This window comes from Tamandua tetradactyla, chromosome 10 (genome assembly GCF_023851605.1).
Source record: "Tamandua tetradactyla isolate mTamTet1 chromosome 10, mTamTet1.pri, whole genome shotgun sequence".
NCBI classification, from domain to species: Eukaryota; Metazoa; Chordata; class Mammalia; order Pilosa; family Myrmecophagidae; genus Tamandua; species Tamandua tetradactyla.
This window is the reverse complement of record NC_135336.1, coordinates 29,686,227-29,709,799: the sequence shown is the minus strand read 5'-3', so window position 1 is coordinate 29,709,799 and position 23,573 is coordinate 29,686,227. Positions and strand designations below refer to the sequence as shown.

The 23,573-nt window shown below is 35.7% G+C and overlaps 1 long non-coding RNA gene across 3 annotated transcripts in view; it reads right to left on the bottom strand.

Moving 5' to 3' along the window:
• Positions 1-23,573, bottom strand: part of LOC143647847 (uncharacterized) — a 169,976-nt gene that overhangs the window by 113,044 nt on the left and 33,359 nt on the right. For all 3 annotated transcript variants that reach the window (XR_013158207.1, XR_013158209.1, XR_013158208.1), the window contains exon 3: positions 14,015-14,056. This is a non-coding gene — a long non-coding RNA (uncharacterized LOC143647847). The remainder of the gene's footprint in view (positions 1-14,014; positions 14,057-23,573) is intronic.

The following is a 23,573-nucleotide window of genomic DNA, read 5'->3' as shown; positions in this document are numbered from 1 at the left end:
CCCAAATATAAAGAAAAGCAACAATGAAAGTTTTGGAGTCTAGAATTCCTGACTTCATGGGTTTCTTAGTCTTGAGCTTAGATGACATTATTCAAATGACAGAACTCTGGAAAAAATTAGCAAGTGATGACCTAAATAAGCACAAGGGGAAAATACATGTTTAGGCAAGGGTGAGAAACCATCTACACAGAGGGCAGGAGTCATGAAAATTCAGGATGATAAATTCTGATTGCGTGCATATTCCGGATACTAAAAAAGACAAAGAAATTCTTAGGGTAAAAATGGAATGCAATCTAAGCACCAAAATATAAAGCCACACAGATACAATTTCCCTGAATTTTTTAAAAAGTCCCCTTAATGCTTTCTGAGTGATCAAGTCAGAATCCTAACCATCTCAAAGGGTCATCATTTGTACTTTAAAGTTGAGTTGCCTAGTAGAGCTCTTCTCTTCTATAGCTACTCTTTTAATATGATAAGATTAATAGTCTATTCTCTGGTCTTTCCTTTGGTTTCTTTCAGATTGATAAATTACAAAGCCTGTGGTTTAACCAATACCTAGGTATATTACTACATGCTCAATAAACAACTATCTTTTGATACCTATCATTTGATATGTAGATTATGGCAAAAATTGCACAATAGAGCAAAATTATTCTTGCTAAGAGATTTTTAAAAGGTTTCTTCATTGTAAGTGGGTATAAAATATTAAGCAATATCACTTGAGTTGAAAAAGAGTGCAAAGTTTATCCCAATGAGAGGAGCATTAAATATTAGCAGAGAATTAGAAAATCTAAGAAGCCAGTCCTGCTCTATTTGATTCTATCATTATAAAAAGTGCTACGTATATTCTTAGAAACAGAAAGGAAAGGTTTTCTGTCATATTGGATTAAAATCATCCTTACTCAGGGTGCTGTCTTAAAAGTAAATAATTAAAAGCATCCCAAAAAAGAAAAGTCCAGGGCCAGATGGCTTCAAAGACTGAATTCTAAGAAACATTTCAAGAAGATTTAATGCAATTCTTCTCAAACTCTTCCAAAACATAAAAGAAGAGGAAATGTTCCCTAACTCATTATAAGAGATCAGCATTATTCTGATATCAAAGCCAGACAAAAATGGTAAAAATAAATAATAAATAAATAAATGCCAACATCTTTTATAAATATAGAAACAAAAATCCTCAACAAATACATACACACTGAATCCAACAGTATATCCTGAGAATTATATATCATATCTAAGTGGGATTTATTCCAGTAATGTAAGAATGGTTCAACATAAGAAAATCATTCGATGCAATATAGCACATTAATTGAACCACATTATCATTTCAATTGATACAGAAAAATCATTTAACAAAATGTAACATGCTTTCATGACAGACATACTAAGAAAACTAGAAATATAAGGGAACTTCTTCAATATGATAAACAGCATTTATGAAAAACTTACACCAAACATCACACTCAATGGTAAAAGCTGGAAACTTTCTGGGACAAGACAAAGATGACTATTGTCACCACTGTTATTCAACATTGTTGTGGAAATTATTTCTCTTGACTGATTGCAGTACAATCAGGCAAAATAAATAAATGAAAGTCACCAGAATTGGAAAAGGAAGAAGTCAAATTATCCATATGTGCTGGTTTGAAAGGATATGTGTCCCCTAGAAAAGCCATGTTTTAATCATAATCCTATTTTGTAAAGGCAGACATTTCTTCTAATCCCTATTCAGCATTGTATGTTCGAAAATGTAATTAGATCATCTACCTGGAAATTTGATGTGATCGAGAGTGGTTGTTAAACTGGTTTAGGTGATGACATGTCTCCACCCATTCGGGTGGGTCTTGATTAGTTTCTGAAGTCCTATAAAAGAGGAAACTTTTGGAGAATAGGAGATTCAGAGATAGCAGAGAATACTGCAGTACCACAAAGCAGAGAGTTCACAAGCCAGCAACCTTTGGAGATGAAGAAGGAAAACACTTCCCGGGGAGCTTCATAAAACAGGAAGCCAGGAGAGAAAGCTAGCAGATGATACCATGTTCACCTTTTGTCCTTCCTGCCAAGAGAGAAACCCTGAACTTCTCGGCCTTCTTGAACCAAGGTATCTTTCCCTGGATGGATGCCTTTGTTTCTATAGACTTGTTTTAAGGGGGACATTTTCTTGGCCTTAGAACTGTAAACCAGAAACTTGTTAAAATCCCCTTTTTAAAAGCCATTCTGTTTCTGGTATATTGCATTCTGGCAGCTAGCAAACTAGAACACCATATTTTCATATGACATGATTTTGTAGAGAAAATCCCAAAGAATTCACAAGAAAGTTAATGTAACCAATAAATGAAATCAGCAAAGTTGCAGGTACAAGATAAATATGCAAAAGTCAGTTGGATTTCCACACACCACTAATGAGCAATCTGATAGGTAAATTAAAAATTTATTTATTTTATTTTTTATTAAAAATAAAAATCCACTTACAGTAGCATCTAGAAGAATAAAATATCTAAGGATATATTTGATCAAGGAGATGAAAGAATTGTACTTGAAAATTTCAAACTACTGTTGAAAGAAATTAAAGAAGAGCTAAATAAATAGAAAGAAATCCATATTCATGGATTGGAAGACCGAATACTGCTAAAATGTTATTAATGCCTAAAATGTTCTACATATTCAATGCAATCCCTATAGAAACATTAGCAGTATTTTCATTTGATTCTTTGCAGAAATGGAGAAGCTATTCTCAAATTTACATGGAATTGCAAGGGGCAGTGAACAGCTAAAACAATCTTACAAAAGAAAAACAAACATGGAGGACTCACACATACAGAGTTCAAGACTTACTACAAAGCTACAGTTATTGAAACAATGTGTTATGGACATAAAGGCAGACATATAAATCCACATATACATGGCCAATTGATTTTTGACAAGGGTGCCAGTCCAGTCAATGGGTTAAGAATAGTTTAACAAATGGTGCTGGGACAACTGGATATCCATGTACAAAAGGATGAATGTGGAATCCTACCTCTCACTATATACAAAAAAAAAAAAAAATTAACAAATTATAAAAGCAATTACTATAGACCTCTTACACAAAAATATAGGGACATATCTTCAGGATCTTGTAGTAGGCAATGGATTTTTAGATTTTATAAGCAAAAAAGCACAAATAACCAAAGAAAAATTAGTCAAAATGGACTTCATAAAAATGAAAAGTTTGGTGTATTAAAGGATATTATCAAGAAAGTAAGAAGACAGCCTACAAAATGGGAGAAATTATTTGGAAACCATCCATCTTATAAGGGTTTAATATCCAAAATATCCAAAGAACTCCAATAGCTCACTAACAAAGAGACAAATAACCCAATTAAAAAAAATGGGCCAAGGATTTGAACAATCATTTCTCCAGAGAAGATATTCAAATGGCCAATAAGTATATGAAAATAGGCCCAACATCACTAGCTATTAAAACAATGAAAATTAAAGCTACAATAGGATAACATTTCATACCTACCAGGATGGCTATGATTAAGAAAGATGACAATAACAAGTGTCGGGGGGGATATGGAGAAATAGGAACTCTTGTACATTGTTGGTTGCAATGTAAAATGGCGCAGCAACTGTGGAAAACAGTTTGGAGGCTCTTCTGACAGGTAAACATAGAATTACCATATAACCAGGCAATTCCACTCCTAGGTATATTCCCCCAAAAATTGAAAGCAGGGACATGAACAATTATTTGTATAGTAATGTTCAGTGGAGCATTATTCACAACATGCAAAAAGTGGATGCAACTCAAGTGTCCATTAACAGATGAATGGATGAACAAATATTCCACACAATAGAATATTACTCAGCTGTAAAAAGAAGTGAAATGCTGGTACATGCTACAACATGGATGAACCCTGAAAACATCACCTTGAGTGAAATAAGTCAGATACAAAAGGAAAATATTGTATGAAAAACTTAGAATAAGTAAGTTAATAGAGACAGAAGGCAGAATAGTGGTAACCAGGGGTCGGTGGAAGAGCAAATGGGAGTTATTGCTAAATGAGTATTAGTTTTTGTTTGGGATGATGAATATAATCTGGAAAAAGGCAGTGGTGAGAATTACACAGGATTGACGATGTACTTAATATCAAAGAATTGTCTACCCAGCATGGTTAAAATAATTTTTATGTTTTGTGTTTTTACCACAGTTAAAATAAATTAATTATAAAAAATTAAACCATAAAAAAAGTAAATCAGTAAAAATAATGGCCTAGAAAAAGTTATTTTTTTTTAAATTTTCAACAAACTATCACTTGCAGGTGAGAACATATATATCTACTAATATGTATAATATGAATGCAGTTCACCTAAACAGAGTTAATGTCCAACTCTAGATAAAAGGTATCTCCCCATAGTTCCCTTTTCTGTTTGAACCATTATTACTTTGATGACCTCTTTACTCTTCTGATCACCAATCCCATCGCATTCATGCCCTGTTCTAACCAACTCTCAATTCGCATTTCCATATCCAAGCTACCTTCAAGTGTAACACTCTCAGTGTGTACTCAAATACATAATCCCTAATCTATCTTTTCACCTGTCAATTCACTAAAGTTGAGGTCTTCTGTCTTTTTTGGTAGGAAGGAAACCCCAGGTAATGATAAATACCTTCAGGCTAAGCTGCTCAAAGACATCAAAGCTGGTGCTACTCTTCTTAATAGTTTGATCAGGGGATAATCCCTTAACCGATGGGTAGAATTCTAGCTATCCACAGCAAGCTAGTCCCAGAAGTGTGTTAAAGAATATGAGCTTTCTCTAACAGAGCTGGAGATGAACCTCAAAGGGCATGAAGATTAACCATAACCAGTTATAAATATAAGACAATAACAATATTTTTAGAAAGTAATGGAAGGTGGTGGTGGTTGTTTTACAAATGTGAAGCTCTGTCCTATACCCCTTTTGAAAGTAAACATAATGGTCACTAGCAGGTTTAACCATTTTGGGCCCGCAATTGTGAATTTCTACATATACTATTCTGGAAAACTTACTATTGCATTAGTCAAAATATTTTTTCAGTTTCTTCATACACACAGCAGAGTTACTGCTATTTAGTATCATAACAGGAGTAGAGAGTCTACTATAATTCCACTTTATCATGGATCTAGCTCTGGCTATCATTTTTTTTCACTAATTCATACATTATTCATTCATTCATTCATCCAATACACACTGAGGTCTCATTATATTCCCCAAACTGTGACAGGTATTGAACATGGAGATTTCTCTACTAGAATAGACCAAAGTTCTATTAAGGGGTGAATGCGTGCAAGAGGAATAGTCATAAACAATCACTTGGGAGAGGATCTAGCAAATTATAAGGAAAAAAAGTCTGCTTTTAGAGAAGAGCATATATTTAAAGATAAAACTAGGATGGAGTAGGGAAATATTATTTTAAAAGGAAAACATCAGTTTCCTACAATAATACTTGGGATAGAGTTTTATTCCAAAATCTACACGTAAATTTATGGCAGAACGGATTTTGCCAGTGTTGATTATGGGATTTCTACCTACATAAACATATTCAAGAGTGGTTCCATTGAAATATTTTGAGTATTTTAGACATTATGGGCTTTCCAGAATATCTGTTCATTCTTCACATCCTATGAGGCACCATGTTCAACACAACACCATGTGAGCTATTAATATCTATTATACAAACTTAAAATGTTATTTATGTTGATTTTCGGGAAGGGAAGGGAAGAAGCCTGAGTGGGTACTAGGATAGTCAGGATAAATTGACAACCAGTCAAATGCATAAACTAAATTCTAGAAAAGGAGAAGAAGATAAAGAGTGATCTCTCAAGTGTAAGTTAAGTCCAAGCTGTAACTGAGTGAAGAAGAACAGTAGGATTTATATGTAATGACAAGTGACAAGTGATCACCATAAAGATTTTCCTGGCATAGAGTACTGCTTAATCTCTCCTCTAAGTCTAACACCAACTGCTCTGGTTCTTGTAATACTCTGTCCTGAAATGATATGTGGGCAAGCACAAAGCAACAGTATTGTCAAGGAGGGCTTTTTTATTGATGTGATATCTTAAAAAAGCCTAAACAACTTTTAGTTAATCCTGATTAGTATTTGGAAATGGGAAGGTTTATGCTTTCATTGTTATTTTCATTTATGATTCAACAACTGTATTAGATGTAGATTAATTTATGTCTCTGACTCAGAAAAAAATGGACCTTTTGAAAGAAAATCTATTTCATTACAGAGTTTATAAATGCCTTAAAAAACAACAGTAAGAATTTAACTGCTAGTCTTCTGCTTGCTAGCTTCGAAGTCTCTTCCAATAAAGAAAGAAACAGTAAAAGAGTGTTTAATCAAACAATTCTGAACAAATGCTTCTCTTAGAGCCAGTCTCAGAACTTAGTCTCCGCTTTGCTAACATCATTCTTTCTATCTGACAAGTTATGGCAGCTCAAATATATTAGACTGATCATATTTCTTGTTTTTCTTTGATCTCTTTATTCTTGATCATTAAGCAGTTTAAGTTATACAAGAGTCAGCTCAAATGTTATTGACTGTGTGAAGCTTTCTCTGACAGACCCCTCCCAAGTAAGAATCAATCTGTCCCTACTCAGAATTTTCATAATACTTTGTGTATAATATTTTCTTTCCATACCCCACAACCTTCTACCACTCCTCTCCCCCACCCCTACCCCATAGCTATTGGAGAACAGAAATTATGCATGATATACAATTCTAGCCCATAGAATTTAGAAAAAGAGGGTATTATTGAAGGGAGTAAAGGGAGAAGAAAGGGCTAAGAAAAAGCAAATATTAATAATAGCTGCAATGTACTAAGTGCTCATCCATGCAAAAACATCATATTAAGTCTTTTATACTCATCTCATCTAATCAAACAAAAGCTATATATATGCCAAGCACTTTACCTATACCATTGCTTTTAGTTCTCATAGAAAACCCTAAAGTAGAAATTACTGATATTACCATTTTAAGGTCAATGAAAAGAAGAGTCAGAGAGGTTAAACAACCTTCCCAAGGTCACCCAAACAGAAGTAAGAGAAAAATATATGAAGCTGAGTTTGACTGATTCCAAAGCCTGTGTTCTCAACAGCCAGGCCATGCTATTAATTTGCAGAGATCTGAGGAATTTGGCTGATGTGATCTGATTGTTAACAAAATCCACTCTTAGGATAGATGATGGTGTTCACAGGTAGGATAGACTGCTTAGCCTGGAGACTGGAGAGATGAATTGCATTGATGAGAAAAATCAGAAAAGTTGCTGCATAGGCAGTGACAAGATGGAGAGGTTGTTACATGTGTGATAATAGATAACGATGCTGGGCTTATGGTATAACATTTAAAATCCATTCAGGTTCAAAGCTTACTTCCAAACAAGATGTAATTCCACTTTTTCTATCCACCACTCAGAAAGCTGATTGACTCTAGATTTGGACCCTCTCACATGTGGACCTGAAGCTATGAAGCAATATCAGAATCTCCAAAGGCCAACTTGTAAAGGTCCTTCAGGTCACATCAAACCAAAGGAAAAGATGAAAATCCCAGGGACACCTACTAGATGCCTTTTCTGTGAATCCTCTTATTACCTTGACAGACAAAAAAAGTCACCCTCCATTAGAAGCACCTACTTAAAGACCCCTGGATTTTGAGTATGTTGATCCATATTCTGTCAAGTCTGCAGACCTTTCCAAAGAGACAGCATCAGAAATCTGCCAATCACAGAGGAGCCTTCAAGGGTGGAAGAAGTCAGCTAAATGCTACTGCAAGAGAGTCTATTAAGATGTCTGTTAATGTGAAATGCTCCCATGTAAGAGTTTCTAATCATGCCGACTCCTGTCTTGCTTCAAATCATGGTTGACATTTTCCTGTGAAGGCTATTGTGTCATAGAACAACAACAACAAAACAACAAATGAAACTACAGCAACAACTAACCATTTTTAAGCACTCAAAAAAATAATGATGTGGATATATTACATAGTCCATATGAGGTTTAAACTCATCTTAACACTCATATATCACTTATGCCCAGATTGTCCCATTGACAGACATAACTCAGGAAATCTGGATCTAGGAGTCCACAGGTTCCAGATTAATGGATATATACACCTATACTCATGTAATAAAACCTAGTGTGAGATTGGAGCAAACAGTATTTGACAGGCATAAAGAACATCTTGGTAGCTAAATGAAATAATTTATTGGCCTCTCACCCACTCACCAATTAATATCTATTCTTCTACCTAATATACCCCAGTTCCAAAGAACCATCTAAAAATACTGTTTGGTTTACACTGAGGAGGAAAATATGTTCCTTGGATGCAAACCTAAAGGATCCAGTGCTGTAGGATATAGCCTAGGAGGAAATGAGGCAATACTTGCTTGTTGCAATGGCAAGTCCTCTTGCAATCCTGATAAAAATTCATTTATGCCAATGGAATGCTTTAATTTCCCCATCTATATGCAATAAAGCATGCTGGCTATTCTTACTCTAAGCTTCCAAATATCAACTCTATTATTTCCTAATGTCAAGTCTAGAAAGTACTGAAAAACTACTTGCCACCTATTGCTTATTCTAAGATCAGCCTCGTTTAGACCTTTTCTACAATTGCTTGCTCTTTGTCCTCAAAGGCACTTAAATCTCAATACTCTTGAGGGGAAAGTATAATAAAATAATGCTAAGGGGGAAATTAGAATATTAGCTTATATCCACAGTACTATGCTCTCCCACTTCACCAAAACTCTAAATGTCTATAGACAAGCCCTTAGATATAAGAAAGCAATGCTAGAATTATATTGACAGGCTATTGAATAGCACACAAGAGTTATCCAATTGGCCCTCATATTGGAGTCTTAATTGGGCATAATTTTTTTTACTTTATTTCTGTGCATATATATGTATACGATATATGTGCATGTATGACAATTCATGAATATATACATATCTATACAAATGATATATATATATATATATGCATATCTCCATACAATTTTTTTGTATGTTCTATGGTGGGGGTCACATTTCATTATTTTTTCCATATGACTATCCCATTATTGCAGCACCATCTGTTGAATTTTTGTTTTTTGGTGGGGGAAGTACATGGGCCGAGAATTGAAACCTGGTGTCCCATGTGGTAGGTGAGAATTCTATCACTATACTACCCTTTTACTCCCTCTATACAATTTTTAAACTTATGACACTGAATCTGGCTGGGAGATATCTAGAAATTACTAGAGAGGGAGGCATGATTTCAATGATTACAATCCCTGGTTTTATAGAATAATTTCCATAAGAAACAAACATTATTAAGTTTGATACTGTAGCATTATACAATGATATTTTTAGGTACTATGTATTATTTGGAGGAAAAGAGATCTTTCAGTTAATGAATTCGTGACAGCAACCCACCTTCCTAAATGTATAATAATTAAAGAAGAGTAGGACATCAAATGAGTTCAAGGGCTATGGGATTGGGTTGGTAGCTTGTCATTTTCAGTTGTTTTAACCAAAACCATATTCAAATCCCCAAATGCTGCTTAGCTTTTCCACACTCTAGTTTTTAATTTGTAAATTGGGATTTAAAGTGTTTAACCTCTTGAAGCATATTTAACAATTTCCAGTGACATTAGATCACAGTAATTAGTATTTGTAAAGAGATTTGGGATTCTGGATGAAAGCAGTTATAAAACTGCAGAATACTAGCATTTCTGTATGTCAAGAGACAACTTTAAACAAAACAGAAGTAGAATAAGGCAATAACCTAAGAGGAATCAAAGAATCATAGGTACATTAAGCCTTCACACTACGCAAAACAGTAATTTTTCTGTGCTTTTAAATCATAGTCTTATTTAGCAAACATAAATCAAAAAAGTCAAATATATTAAGCCAAGATTTTTGTAGATAGAAACATGTGGGCTTTTTTTCTTTTTTCTTCCCTGAAAGATGGGATTAGGCTGAGCAGCAGTGGCTGTCGGAAGCTCAAACTCCCTGCTTCCCAGAATGGGTACTTGTAATTAAAAGCTTAGCTCACCTTATCCTTCCAGTTTCCCAGGTGAAAAAGTCAAAGCCTACATTAAATTGTGTATGTATGTGTATGCATATGTGTGTGTGTGTGTGTGTGTAGTCTAAACTCCAAAGACAGTCAAGGCTTGCGAGGCAAGAGGGCAATGTACAGACAGATATTTGACACTGAATCAAAAATAAAGAACTACAGAAATGTGGTGCTTATTTCCCTTTTGGTTTGTTACCAAATAAAGTAGGACATGCTTGCTATTTGGCATTTATACTTAGATAAGCAGCAAAAACAAATCAATCCAAGTATGCTGCACTTGCCTGAAGATTTTCCATAAGCATATTCCACTTTGTGAGTTGGTGTACTGAATCAGAGTTCTATCAGAAATGGAATTAAAATATGGTGGAGTCATTCTGTTGAGAGAAGGCCAGCATCAGACATGCCCAGTAGATGCATCTGGGAGGCTGGATGTAGTAGTGGAAGGATTGGTCATTCTGGGCTTGAGACTTTGACAAAGCACAGGGGAAGCAACAGGCAGATCCCAAGAAGCATAGGCCAAGGACCAAAATGTCTTTAAGCAGCGAAAGGACACCAATAAATACAGTTCCAACAGCAGCTAACAAACAGGGGCTAAGAGATGGGGACACAGTGGTAATGATCATAGGGGAACTGGGAATCCCATGGAAAACATCCAGTTTCGGAGGGGACTGGCTTCAGAGCCAGTTGTGCTCACTGGGAAATCAGGACTCTTTTGGCTGGGTACAGAGACCATGTCGTAATCAATAGCAGATGAGAGTCAGTGATGAGCTCTGCCTTGGGACCATCAACACAAAACCAGAGGATTATAGATCAGGAAAAGAGTAAAGGATTATTTAGACAAACACGGACTGGCACTCACTGGGTTCTTAATAAGCTTCTGCTTGAGAAGAATGAATGAATCCTCCTTGGACAAAATAGAGGAACTAAGCCCCAGTTAAGAGAAGTGATCTACCAAAGTTAAAATGTTAGAGAGTGTATAAGCAGGGTTAGAATTCAGCTCTCCCCCAAGGCTACAACACTTAACACTACACCCTACTACCTGGAAAGAAATACAGAGAGTCCCTGGGGTATGGGTTAAGAAAAGTCCTGGTGCTGAGGACAATGGAAGTCAGCAAGTCCACGAAGGCTTCTATGAACTGACACTAAAAGTGTACAAAAGAAAAACAATCTTTCCTTCTGTCTAGGTGATCATGAAAAAAAAAATGCTTTGGTCACTGCTATTTGTATGGCAGTGGGAATTTCTATAGCGTGGTTTTTTAGATGATGCTATACAAGGGCCTAAACTACTGAAAAATCATAGAGTTTGAAAAGCATTAATAACGGGGTCACTGAGGTGGAATGTGCCCATGGAGACTAGAGCTACATGGCACTAATTCTATCTTAGAATAAGTGAACAGCCCAAATTGGCCTCCCAAGTTGGACATTTTAATTTCCTTTTTTTGCCTTTCAAAGTTCATATGATCCTGAGAGGTCTGGCCTGATTGACCTCTGTTAAAATTGCTCAAGTAAGTAACCCATTTCCTCTCTCAGGGTTTCAAACCTGCTTCTGCTCAGCCTCCTGTTCAGATCACAACTAACATTACTAAGATGTTTGCTGATAAGACTGAAGTATTAAACCTTTTCCATTTGCTTGCTTTTTTGATTCCCTCCCTCCCATCCTTCCCTCTTTCTTTCTCTCCTTCCTTCTTTTCAAATAAGTTGTGCTTACCATGCCACAGTCTTTTAATTGGCAAGGAAATTAGTTATTAATCAATGACATTCAGGTATAGAGAGATGAGTGAATAAAAACAAATGAGGAGGGACGTGTGATGGTGGCTTAGTGGCAGAGCTCTGACCTGCCATGCCGGAGACCCGAGTTCTATTCCCAGTGCCTCCCCATGCAAAACATAAATAAATAATAATTAAATAATAATAATAAAACAAATGAGGAGCAGTATAGAGCTTTTATTGTTCCTCATATCACCCAATAAAGGTAACCCCCTACTTTAGCTTTGCCATGGAATTACAGAGCACAAAAAAAGAAACCTGCATGCTAAGCCTCACTAAGCAATTTTTTTTTTTTTTTTTTTTTTTTTTAGGGGATGGGGTGAGAAAAGATGAAGAAATCTTTTTTTGGACTTAAACATGGAAAACTTGTGAAAAGCTGTTCTGCTAAATTACCAAATGAGACAAAGGAAGATTCTCCTTCCCTGCAATGCAGCCTGGGCTGCAAAGTATCTTGGTAAAATGCCTTAAACTGAAAGACTTACTCATGCAAAAAAATTTATAAGGCTTTACAGAAAGTCATCCCTTTCTTTTATTTCAACCCTTATCATAAGTTCTACATCAAATTCCAGTTTTCTCTCTCATCTTAGAAGTTGTGCCTTCAGAAAATCTTCTTTAATATTCTGTTCTCCCTCATTCTCTCTCATCCTTGCTCGGAACTAGGAGATCTTGTCTCTGAGTAGTTTGCTGGGCTCTCTCTGGTATACTTTCTGCTGCACAAGGACACACTTTCCCTCTACTTCAGGGGAACATGAGACCACAGGTTTATTGATTTATAGTTGCTTAGCCAGTGTCTCCTAGCAACTGTTTTAAGATACAGAAAGAAAGAAAAAAATGTCATAGAATCCCTTAGAACACAAAATACATAAAATAATGTAGAACTTGAAATATTTTCTCTCCGCAAACAAAGAGGAAACAACATTAAATGTCAGATAGGGATTGAGGGAAACAGAAAACAAGAGTAGTGATAGAAGAGCCTCACTGTGTAAGAACTATATGGGTTTATTTATTTTGTGCATGTGTACGCTGTGATGGTGGCATTATATAGAAATTTGGCTATCCTTCTAATGTCTCTGTAGCATGAATCAGGGGACTGACTGGTAGGTGAGGTCAGAAAAGAAACTGTCAACTGTTAGGGGGGGACTGAATTCAGGCAATAACAATATTGGCCTGTCTTGATCTACACTTGAGAGACTTCAACTGTATAGGGATTTAGTTTTGGATGTTGGCTACTAAGAGAAAAACTCAAGAAACAATCTTCTTTGAAGAAATGGGAGTAACCCAAAAGATAACATATAGTTTTCAAATCATATTTCTACAGCAGATTATAAGATTAATATTTATGAAACATATATGGACTCTAAGAAGTTCATGGATTTCATTAATTAACATACAAAAAACTTTTTGAGTGAGTTTTTATGCGTAGTTTAACCAGTAAGAGAATCCATGATTTACGTTAGATTCTCAAATGTCTATAACAACACAACAACAACAAAACATGCAGCCTCTGTTTCTTTCACCTCAAAAAAAAAAAAAAACATTGTTTAAGTGTTCAAGACTTGTCTGAGTTATGCTATAGCTATTAGGCAAACTTTTTTTTTTTTTTAATCCTGGTTAGGATCAGGGTTTTAAAACAAAAATTAAGTTTCATGGGCATTACCAAAATGGCAGCTTTAATCATAAGAAAATCCAGGGGGAAGAAGGTGATTCTGTGAGGCAGAATGTCACTGCATGGTTCAACACACTAATAAAGTATCTTAGCAGTGCCTGCTTTGGAGGTTGCATGTTATTTTCACCAAAACAGGGTAGCTTTTACTACAAAGGGGCTATGAAGTTTCAGTACACATTGCCATCCCATGAACTAAATGCAAACACTATGCAACTCAAAAGCCAATTGGAACCTGCTATTTTCTTTTAGCAGAGACTACAGGCTTTTTTTTAATAATAGATCTTCACTAAAAATATGTTAAAATAGCATATTCCATTAGAGGTAAATGGGAAGCAGCACTTGTTGGAACATAAAGGAAGTGAATATAGTAGCTTACCTCAGTTTACTCAATTGTAAAAATTATAACTGTCCTTCCTATCTTGCAGGATAGTTATAAGATTCAAATGGAGCAATGAATTATGAAAGCATTTGACAAATATCAAAGAGTGTTTGGTTCTTACCTAGTGTATATATATCAGCGACTGGATCCATTAAGCATTCTCCTAGAGGAAAGGAAAAATGACTCAAACATTTGAAAGGGCAGTCTAACAAAATGAATCATAATTCTAAATATATATACTCTCAGACATAATTCAACTAAGAATATAATCTGAAACCATAAATCAGAATACAATCAGATTAACATCAAAATTGTATATTTAAGAAGTTCCCTGAGTGCTCTTTATAAGAACTGAAAAACTGAAAAGAACCAAAATGCTCATTAATAACTAAGTGGTTAAAGTAAGTATATTAACAAACAGTGGAATCCTATGCAGCCATTAAAAATGATCTTGCAGGTCAGTGTTTATTGATTCTCTGATATATTGTTTATCGAACAAGGGATAGAGTAAAAAATCTTATATCATATGACCCAGTTATCTTTTATAACAGAACAGAACATACATATATATGTGTATATACCAAAATGTTAAGAGTGGATCTCTCTGGATAGGGTTTTTAGTATGATTTATCCCTTTTTTTCCTTCACATGTCCATATTGATATAGTATATATGTGGATTGCTTTAATGACCAGCAAAGGGGAATGATGCCCTTTTCATTTTGAATAAGAAAGCATACTCTTAGAATTTTTCAACTCCTCAAAAGTGCTATGTTCAAAACAGTTCCCATCAACCACTGTTGGTTTCAACTGTGTCAGCAAAATTTAATACAAAGTCTGTGGCTTTATATGCCCTAAACAGCACCAGTGAAAATCCTTTTTCTAAGAAGCTAGCCATAATTTCTGGAAATCCTACTATTGGGGGGAAAAATCAATTTGATTAAATTGTCGTTTACTGAAAAACTTCCTTGGCAGAGATGAAGTTAAAGGACCATCAAAAGAACAGGAGAAGTTTCAGGACACTGAAGAATTTAAAATGAGGTTTTTAAAGGAAACACAACAAAGAGAGGGATGCCACAGATCCCATAAAGTCAGGGAACTGCTAGTGCAAGAAAAATAAAAATAATGCCAAGATAAATATCACCTGGCTCTCAGCTTTGCCTACCATACACCATGTTTCTTGCTGGCATTCAAGCAAGCATCTTCTTCAATCCATGAAATTTCCAAATGCTAATTCAGCATTTTTCCTTCTTTTTCCCCCTCCCGCTTCTCTGCCTACTGACTTTTTCTGATTCAAGGCAAATTATCTTCACACACTTACATCAATGGAAAGAAAGACTGCTGGAAAGATTGGAGAGCCTTATGTTAGCAAATTTCTCTTATTTAGACAGTATCAATTTAAAGGATAAAGAGTAGAGATGTTACAGGTTTTGAGTTCTGAAAATGTGTCAAGCCTTTTAACACAAGTTATTTTATTTAAGTTTACAATAACCCTAAGAAGTAAGTTTTTTGTTGTTTTGTTCTATTTTTTTTTCAGATGCTAATATCAATGTACAGTGAATTCGAGTAAATTGCTCAAGGTCACCTGGATCATATATGGCATAAACTGTTTCTAATTTGGGGTTATTATTACTCCATAGCCAAAGAGATTTCGTTTATTGATTTAACACACTCCTTATTGAGTGTATATATATGACAATCACTACCCTAGAGCAGGGAATGCATTTGCTTTCAAGAAGCTCACAAACTTGTAGCAAATTCAGTAAAGATGATGTGATAAAATATTTGGAGCAATAATTTAGCCAGGTTCTTAAAGATTTTCTGTCATAATTTGTGAGTAACAGTATCCGTATTGTTAATAGATCTTTATTTTTTGAGCATGGAAACAGAAAAATCAAGGAACTTCTCTAAGATCACAAATATTTTGGGAGACACTGAACTATCTTCTTTCATCTTCAACTCTATTTCTAGGTAATATGCTCACCTGTTCCATTTCTGTCCCCTTTGTGTATCATACAAATTAGTAAATGCATGTAAACCCAGATTATTTGAGTGGTTTTACATTATATGCAAATTCTGTTGTGTCAACTTGTTTTTTAATATGTGTCAATACATTTGACTTTGATATGTGCTCACCCGAATTTACTACTTGATCTAAGGAAGATGGTCTGAAATACATGGCACCTTTTAAAAAAACAAAACAACCTTTAATTAGGAAAATTTCTGAGTTCAAGGAATTGCTTTTCATGTGATTTTTCAAGGATGAGCATGGCAATACGGCTTATGCTCAGTACACTGAATTATAGGTAAGTGAAAATATGTATTCATTGCAAATCTGTAACTTGGATTTCACAATGTTCATAATACTACAGAAAAGTCCTAAATATTCAGGTGGAACTTCTTTGAATGATAAAGTAAAATAGAAAGGAGATACACTTGCCACATTTAACCACTTTATACATACTTGGTTAATTTCCTTTCTTTTAGTACTTATGGTAGTTCTTTTCTATTTTTTTTTTTTTCTTTTGCATTTTGTGTTATGCTAGCAACTCGGAAGAGAAAATGTGAGATTTTCAAAAGACAGAAGTCATCCATTCCCATCTCTGTATAAATGAACAACTAAACACGGACGAAGAATGACAAAATAAAAGCCGAGTAGAACATACCTTTTCCTTTTTGCAAGGAAGGCCTAATGTACAGAGATGAAATGCAAAAGAAGGTGGGAAGCGGGGTAGCACCCTCCCTTCCTGAAGGTGTAGCTGCCTGACACAACTGCCTGTTATGCTGGCCAACAGTACCCAACGTGAAAGCTCTGGACTGAATATTAATGACACTCAAAATCCAAGTCCATTACCTCTTCTTCCCTTTCTAACTTGTGGATTCATTATCATCCAAGGCTAACTGAGAATCCAACAGTAACCTCACAATGTACCCAAGGTAAAAAAATTACAAAATAAAATAAGCACAAAGGAAGGTTTAGGTTGATGTGTATAAGTGCTTGCAAGTAAAAATAAACAAAGAAAAAATCACAGCAGGGGTAACTTTGAATGCTCAGTAAATGTTAGTATAACCACTGTTGCACACCTAGATGGAATCTTAGAAACTGCCTCCAGAAATTTCTCTCTAAATGTGGAATGAAAGCAGCTGACTTTTTCTTAAGACAGTGTAGAGCTTGACATAGGAATCAGCACAGACCTGGAAAGCTTCAGAAAGGGCAGAAGAGCTTTGTGCTTGCTATTAGATAAACTTTTTGTTTATCTAATAGCAATTCTAAAATTCAAACAGTGAGGGTGATATTTCTAGCAGCTCCACATCAGTCCACAATTAAAATGACTGGTACTCTTTGATATCTTTTTAATTTTTAGTTTTCTAGGGCTATTTGTGAATTGAAATGATTTTTATTATATTTTTAATATAATAAACTGATTTTAATTTCATGCAAGAATTGTGCAAGGAGAAATGGGCAGTCTGGTGCTCGCAGGCTAGGAAGTAACATCTCACAGGATGGCAGTAAAATCAACAGCCTCAAACTCAGGATTTTATCAGGCTTGCCACTTTCCAAGTTCCAACCAACTATTAGGCAGTGCAACCTTTACAAAGGCAGAAGGGAAAGAGGAGGTGCATGCTGCAGAATGATTTATTGGATTTGTAATGCTAGGACAGCACAAAAACTCCGTAAATATTCTTCTTAATGTTTTACTTTATATGACAGACTACAAGTGATGTATTGTCTGTCAATTTCCAAGATGGCTATATAAACACGTTTTTTTTTTTTTTTTTTTTTTGCAGCCCAATATATGATGAAATCTTTGCTGACTAATGAATGGAGCCAGGTTGTGTTCCAGTGTGCACAGTCCTGACAATAGAGATAGTTATAGCTAAAAAAATAAGTAAATAAATAAATAAATGTGTCTAGCCATTTTGGAGTGTGCTTCTTCTTAGCATATCAAAAGAAAACAACGTGATAGTGAAAGAAGAAAACAAGCAACAGTCCTATTGACTTGTGTTTCCATTCCTACTCAACCAACACGAATAGCTGTGATTTTCTGCATTAGAATCTTTTTTCTCATCTTTATGAGACCCTATACTGTAGCCAAAGGTTGATAGTGCCTTTTAAATTAGACTTTTAAAATTAGACAGATATTCAATTTTTCTTGCTGAGGCAGCCATCAGAGAGATACTAAAAGTATAATGACCCTCTATAAAGACTTCTAGTGACCACTGAAATGAGATGCTATAACACAAACAAGTATTTCTTATTTCTTTCTGAAAGATGGCCATAGTGTGCTACTCTGCATAACTTCAGCCTGAGCTTTACTATGCCTTGCAGCAGACCAGTGGGCATCTGGAAATAAGGAAATCAAAGCTAGGAAGAATAAAGCTAGGGTAGATGTGATACCCCTAAGAGAACAGGGTCTGAAGTCTGAATCACCAGATCCAGAGGAGCACAGTGAATTCTCCAAGATTACCCTAAATTTCCTAGAGTTTTGATATAAAGGAAGAGAAGCAAGGGAGGTCAAACAAGGAACTGATTTGGTATCTGGCATTAGGTGAGGAAACTGAGTGAATCATGCTGTCAGGAAGTTCCATTGGGGTTTAAGCCCGAGCAGTTGCCAGTGGCTGATGATGGAGAGAAAAGGATCTGGGCTTTAGAGGAAGAGATCTGCCGGAGCTAGATGAAGGGCAGAGCCCTAAGCAACTGGGCTCAAATTTGAGGCTTTATGTAATGGGCCCAGGAGAGCAGCAGTTAAGTAGAATTGAAGGGAAATTTAGAAGGAAGGGGTGGTTAGGAGAGAAACCACAGTTCGGTGCTGATGCAATCTTTGGAGAAAAGGGACACCTGGCATAGGACTACAGACTAATTTTCTTATTCCTGCTGATGGAGAATTAGTTTCTAATATACCGCCAGGCCTGAATCTTAATGATTCAGGAATTAGGCAAGCTGAGCAATCTGCTGGGAGTTCTTCAGTAGCCACAGCTGGGAGTACAGTGGCAGGAACTGACAAAGAAGTCCATACATAGCGGGATTTTTTTTTTTTCTTTTTAATTTTGGGAACTTTAAAATAAATGGGAGAATCCATTTAAAGGGATGCATTTGATGCATTAAGAATATATAAATCTTAACTGTTTAGAGGAAGAGAATCTGTGCAATGAGATTGTTTTCATCAGAGTCAAATATATTAGCCATATGTGCAAGAATTTTCTGAAATGTGTAGCATGTACTCAGTCTGGCCTGACCACACTTTTAAAGAAAATGTGTTTCTAGGGAAGGTTAAAGCCCAGGCTCAATTCTATCTTCAATACCAGAAGAAATGCAATATTATGACTGCTTCCTCATTTGTAAAATGAGAATTTGGGGAGAGCAGGGTATAAGAGCATGAACAAAATGACACGTAAGTTCCTTTCCAACTCGAACATTTTATGATTCTGACTCACTCATTCATGTTGTCACTCTCAGGGGATATACCTCTAAGCAAAAGAAGGCTTCTAGCCATACCAGGACTTTTTGGAGAGTAAAGAAACATCTTTGTCATTCATTTACTTCCTGATTGTGGTTAGTCAATGATGAGAGGCTTGCAATCTTCCTGCCTTCCCACTAACCAAAGCACCCACCTGTGGGGGAGATGGTAAGGTTTATAGAAAAGAAGATAAACTGCTCTAATATTGTATCAGATAGATTTTATATTAATCTATACACATTGAATCAGAATTCCTTCTGGAAAGGCAGAAGTTGGAAAGCCTGGGCCAGAGCTACTGGGCATGATTTGGCTACGAGTCTTCATAATCCATCTAGGCTGCTCATGATAGCATCAGTTTTGCCCATGAAGATGCATTCACTTTCTTAAAAGCCTTTACAGAGAACACATGTCTTTTCTAATTGCAAAGCCAACAAACACTACTTAGGTATGGCTGATTTTTATTTACTGGATCAACTAAATATTCTCTAAGAAATTTTTGAATGTCCTGTGACTATAATAGATGTTCTCATTTTACATGTTTTCAATTTAACCACTTTTGAATGAGCAGCAGTGATTACAAGAGAAGGAAAGCAACAGTACCTGTTATCACGGCACCTACCATCCATAGTTTTACTTTTCAATATGGTAGTCTTTAGCCATCTGTGACTACTGAGTACTTGAAATGTGGCTGGGGGCTATATTGAGATGTAATGCAAGTATGAAGTACATGTCTGGTTTCAAAGATTCATTACAAAAAATAAAAAATGTGAAAGATTTCAATAATTTTTCATGTTATTACCTCTTGTAATCATAATGTTTTGGATACATTAGGCTAAATAAAATATAGCATTAAAATTAATTTCCTCTTTTTTATTGGCTTTCTTAATGTAGCTATTATAAAATTTAAATATGTATGCATTTTGTGTTTTTATTGGCCAACACTAATCAACAGTCTGACTGAGATAAAAGATGTATATCAAAAAAACAAGAAGACAACATGACAAGGACCAAAGAATGCCATCACAGAAATAATGAAAATTTAGGGAGAGCATAAATCATCAGACAGGGATTTCCCCAACTCCCTATTTCTGAAAACCCTGCATATTAATGGGAATCCACACCTAACTTTCCTCCTTTATTTTGTAAATAAGCCACAAATGTCCAATTTCCTACTGGATAAGCTTCCCTTGGAACGACTAATCTAAGCTTTCTACTTTCCTCCCAGTGTCAGCTTTCATTACTTCTTTAAGTCCTTTATTTGGAAACTCTGTATTTTTTTCACATAAACTGTGCTTTTTTTTTTTTCCACCTTTGGGCATTAATACAAGTTTTCCATCTTCATGGAGCTTTCTTATTCTTTTCCTACTCTTCATCCTGATGTGTAGTGAATTTGTATGCCAGCCTTGGCATAGATGTCACTTCTTATTAGAATCCTCGCTTCATTGTTCAAGAGAGAGCCAAGTTCCCTTTTCTTGTGAGCCCATAGAACTTCCTCCATTATAGTGAGGCAGGATAAAATGTACCACTATAAGTCCCTGGTTTCCTACTCAGCTCTGAAAGAGTTAACAGACAACTGCAAATCCCTTGTTTCTTATCTAGCTCAAAAGGAATTAATACAGAGCTGTAAACTTCAGCAGCAAACTTCCTGGGGCAGGAAGCCCCAAAATTCCCCAAACCACTGAAAACTTCTCAAACCATAAAAGCCTGTAAAATTCCAGGGCCAAAGCAAACTCTTAGTTAATGATAAGGAGTATAGGGTCATACAGCTTCTATATTTTAGAACCACACATATTCTTTGAGACCAATGGAAAAAGGTTTATTTGGTCTGGAACTGAAATTTTCTGTAATGCATAATCTAATTCAACCTATTTGTGTAGCTCATTTGAACAATTTAAACACAGGGAGCCCAGAAAAAGAAAGAGGTTCTTTAATCTTGTATAGATTATTGTAATGCCTGGATACATCCTAGAGTATATCAAGCAGATAATCAAAAAGTATTGGTAAAATCCTTTGAGGGATAGGAGAAAGAATATGAAACTATTAAACCTTACCATCAGGGAATTCCCTGATACTGTGCCAAACTTTAGGGACACCCAAACCAATAGGCCATGCCCTCAATCATGAGGCTTACTCTTGTGGAGCTTATGTAGGTAGCAGAGAAGCTTAGACTACCTATAGGCATGCCTAAGAGTTACTTCTGTAGGACCTCTTTTGTTGCTCAGATGTGGCCTCACTCTCTCTCAGCCCAACTCTGCAAGTGAAATCATTACCACCCGTCCTACATGAGACATGACATCCAAGGGTGAAAGTCTCCCTGGCGATGTGGGAGATGACTCCCAAAGATGAATCCAGACCTGGCACTGTGGGATCAACAATTTCATCCTGACCAAAAGGGGAAAAAGTATGTGTAACTAATAAAGTATGAGTGGCAGAGAGTGTTCAAATAGAGTTGAGAAACTACTCTGGAGGTTGCTCTTATGCAAGCTTCAGTTAGACCTTGCTACCTATCATAACCTGAGAACCCCAAACCAGGACCATTCCAGCCAATCCTAAAGAACACCTAGGGCAATACGTAAGATTCCACAAGGGTTTCATGCACTAGAGCAACTTTCCAGAAACCTACAACCTCCAAATGGTTCTCTGGTCCAGCTACATCCTGGAACTAGAAGGCCCAGCCTCTCCAGATCATCAGATAGTTCCATTTTCCTACCCCATATTAGTGACAGACCTTCCAATGTGAAAAATTTAGAGTTGCCATAACCCAAACGCCCCTAAAGAGAGAGGTGGAAAGATTAAAGGTGATGGTTATTATATAGAGAAGATAGGATTTAACAAGTGATTATGAATGTTGAATCATTAAATTGATATCTCTTTGAGTCTCCAGTATTTTAGAGCAGACAGAAGAAAAAACCTAAAATTGTGGAATTGTAACTTAGGCCAAACTCTGAAATATGCTCTACAACTAATTGTGGTGCTGGCTTTGAAATTTATAGCTTTTTGTATATATGATATTTTTCACAAAAAAAGAAGGAAAAAAAGTCAATTATGATGATAAAAGAATAATTAAGCCCTCTAGCCTCCTATACTCTGGAGCTAGAAGGAAAAATATGAAAGGATTGTATGGTAGCCCATGACAAACTCTGAGATCTGTCCTGTAACTACTTGTTGAAGAATGCTTTGAAAATTATTGCTTTTTTTTATTTCTTTGCTTTGCATATGTATTATACAATAAAAAAAAGTTAAAAAAAAATAAAGAAGTATAGGGTCATTAAGATTGTTAACCATTTGTCCAAAAACAAATTTTAGGTATCTGCTAGCTATCTCCTTCTAGAAAAAAGACACCTAGTATTCAAAAGTTACTATGGAAACCTGCTACCAACAAAACTTTCCCAAAAGACAAGTAGCCACTCCACTCAGTTTGCATCCCTCCCTAGGGCAAGCCCTCATTAACCCCTTTAATGTGTACTCTCTCTTTCTGATAAATTTCTCTTTTTAATAAACTTTACTACATATTCCTACTGACCCTTTTGTCTCTAAATTATTGCAGTTTAGAGACACTGAATCTGAATCAGGGCTCAGCTGGCACCATTGTCAGCATGATACCAGTTAAAACAGGACACTTCATAATTGTTTGTACTTCTCTATCTTCTCTCCTTAGACTTCAAAATTTTTGAAGGGCAGAAGGTCCTATTGCTACATTATTCACTATTGCATTCTCAGACACTAAACTGCGCCTGATACGTGGTGGTTCATCAATAAATGTCTGTTATCGGTGGAAAAGGAAAGGAATGTCAGATGTTCAAAATGAACAGTTTTCCGGCACAAATGACTTTTGAGCTGGGTCTTAAGAGATGATGAAATTTTATCAGTTAAGGAGATGCTATTTTAGACCACGGAAATAAAAGCATTATATTGAATGTTGATAGAGATCCAGGCAAACACTTTATAGAATAATATGTAAGCAGAACCAGCTAGATGTGGGAGGAATAGTAGAATATTTGGGAAGAAAACTATGTTATGAGAGAACTTCAATGTCAGGGTAAATGTATACTTAATTTTAAAGTCAATGAAGGTTCACAGAAGATCATAAAAGATTTTTGAAAGGAATGACATGATTGGTAATGTTTATGAAAAAAGTAAATACCAGTATTATGCAGGATGAATAAGAGTGAAGATTTTTATATTTAAATATTATGAAAAGCTAAAATTTCTCACTACACTTT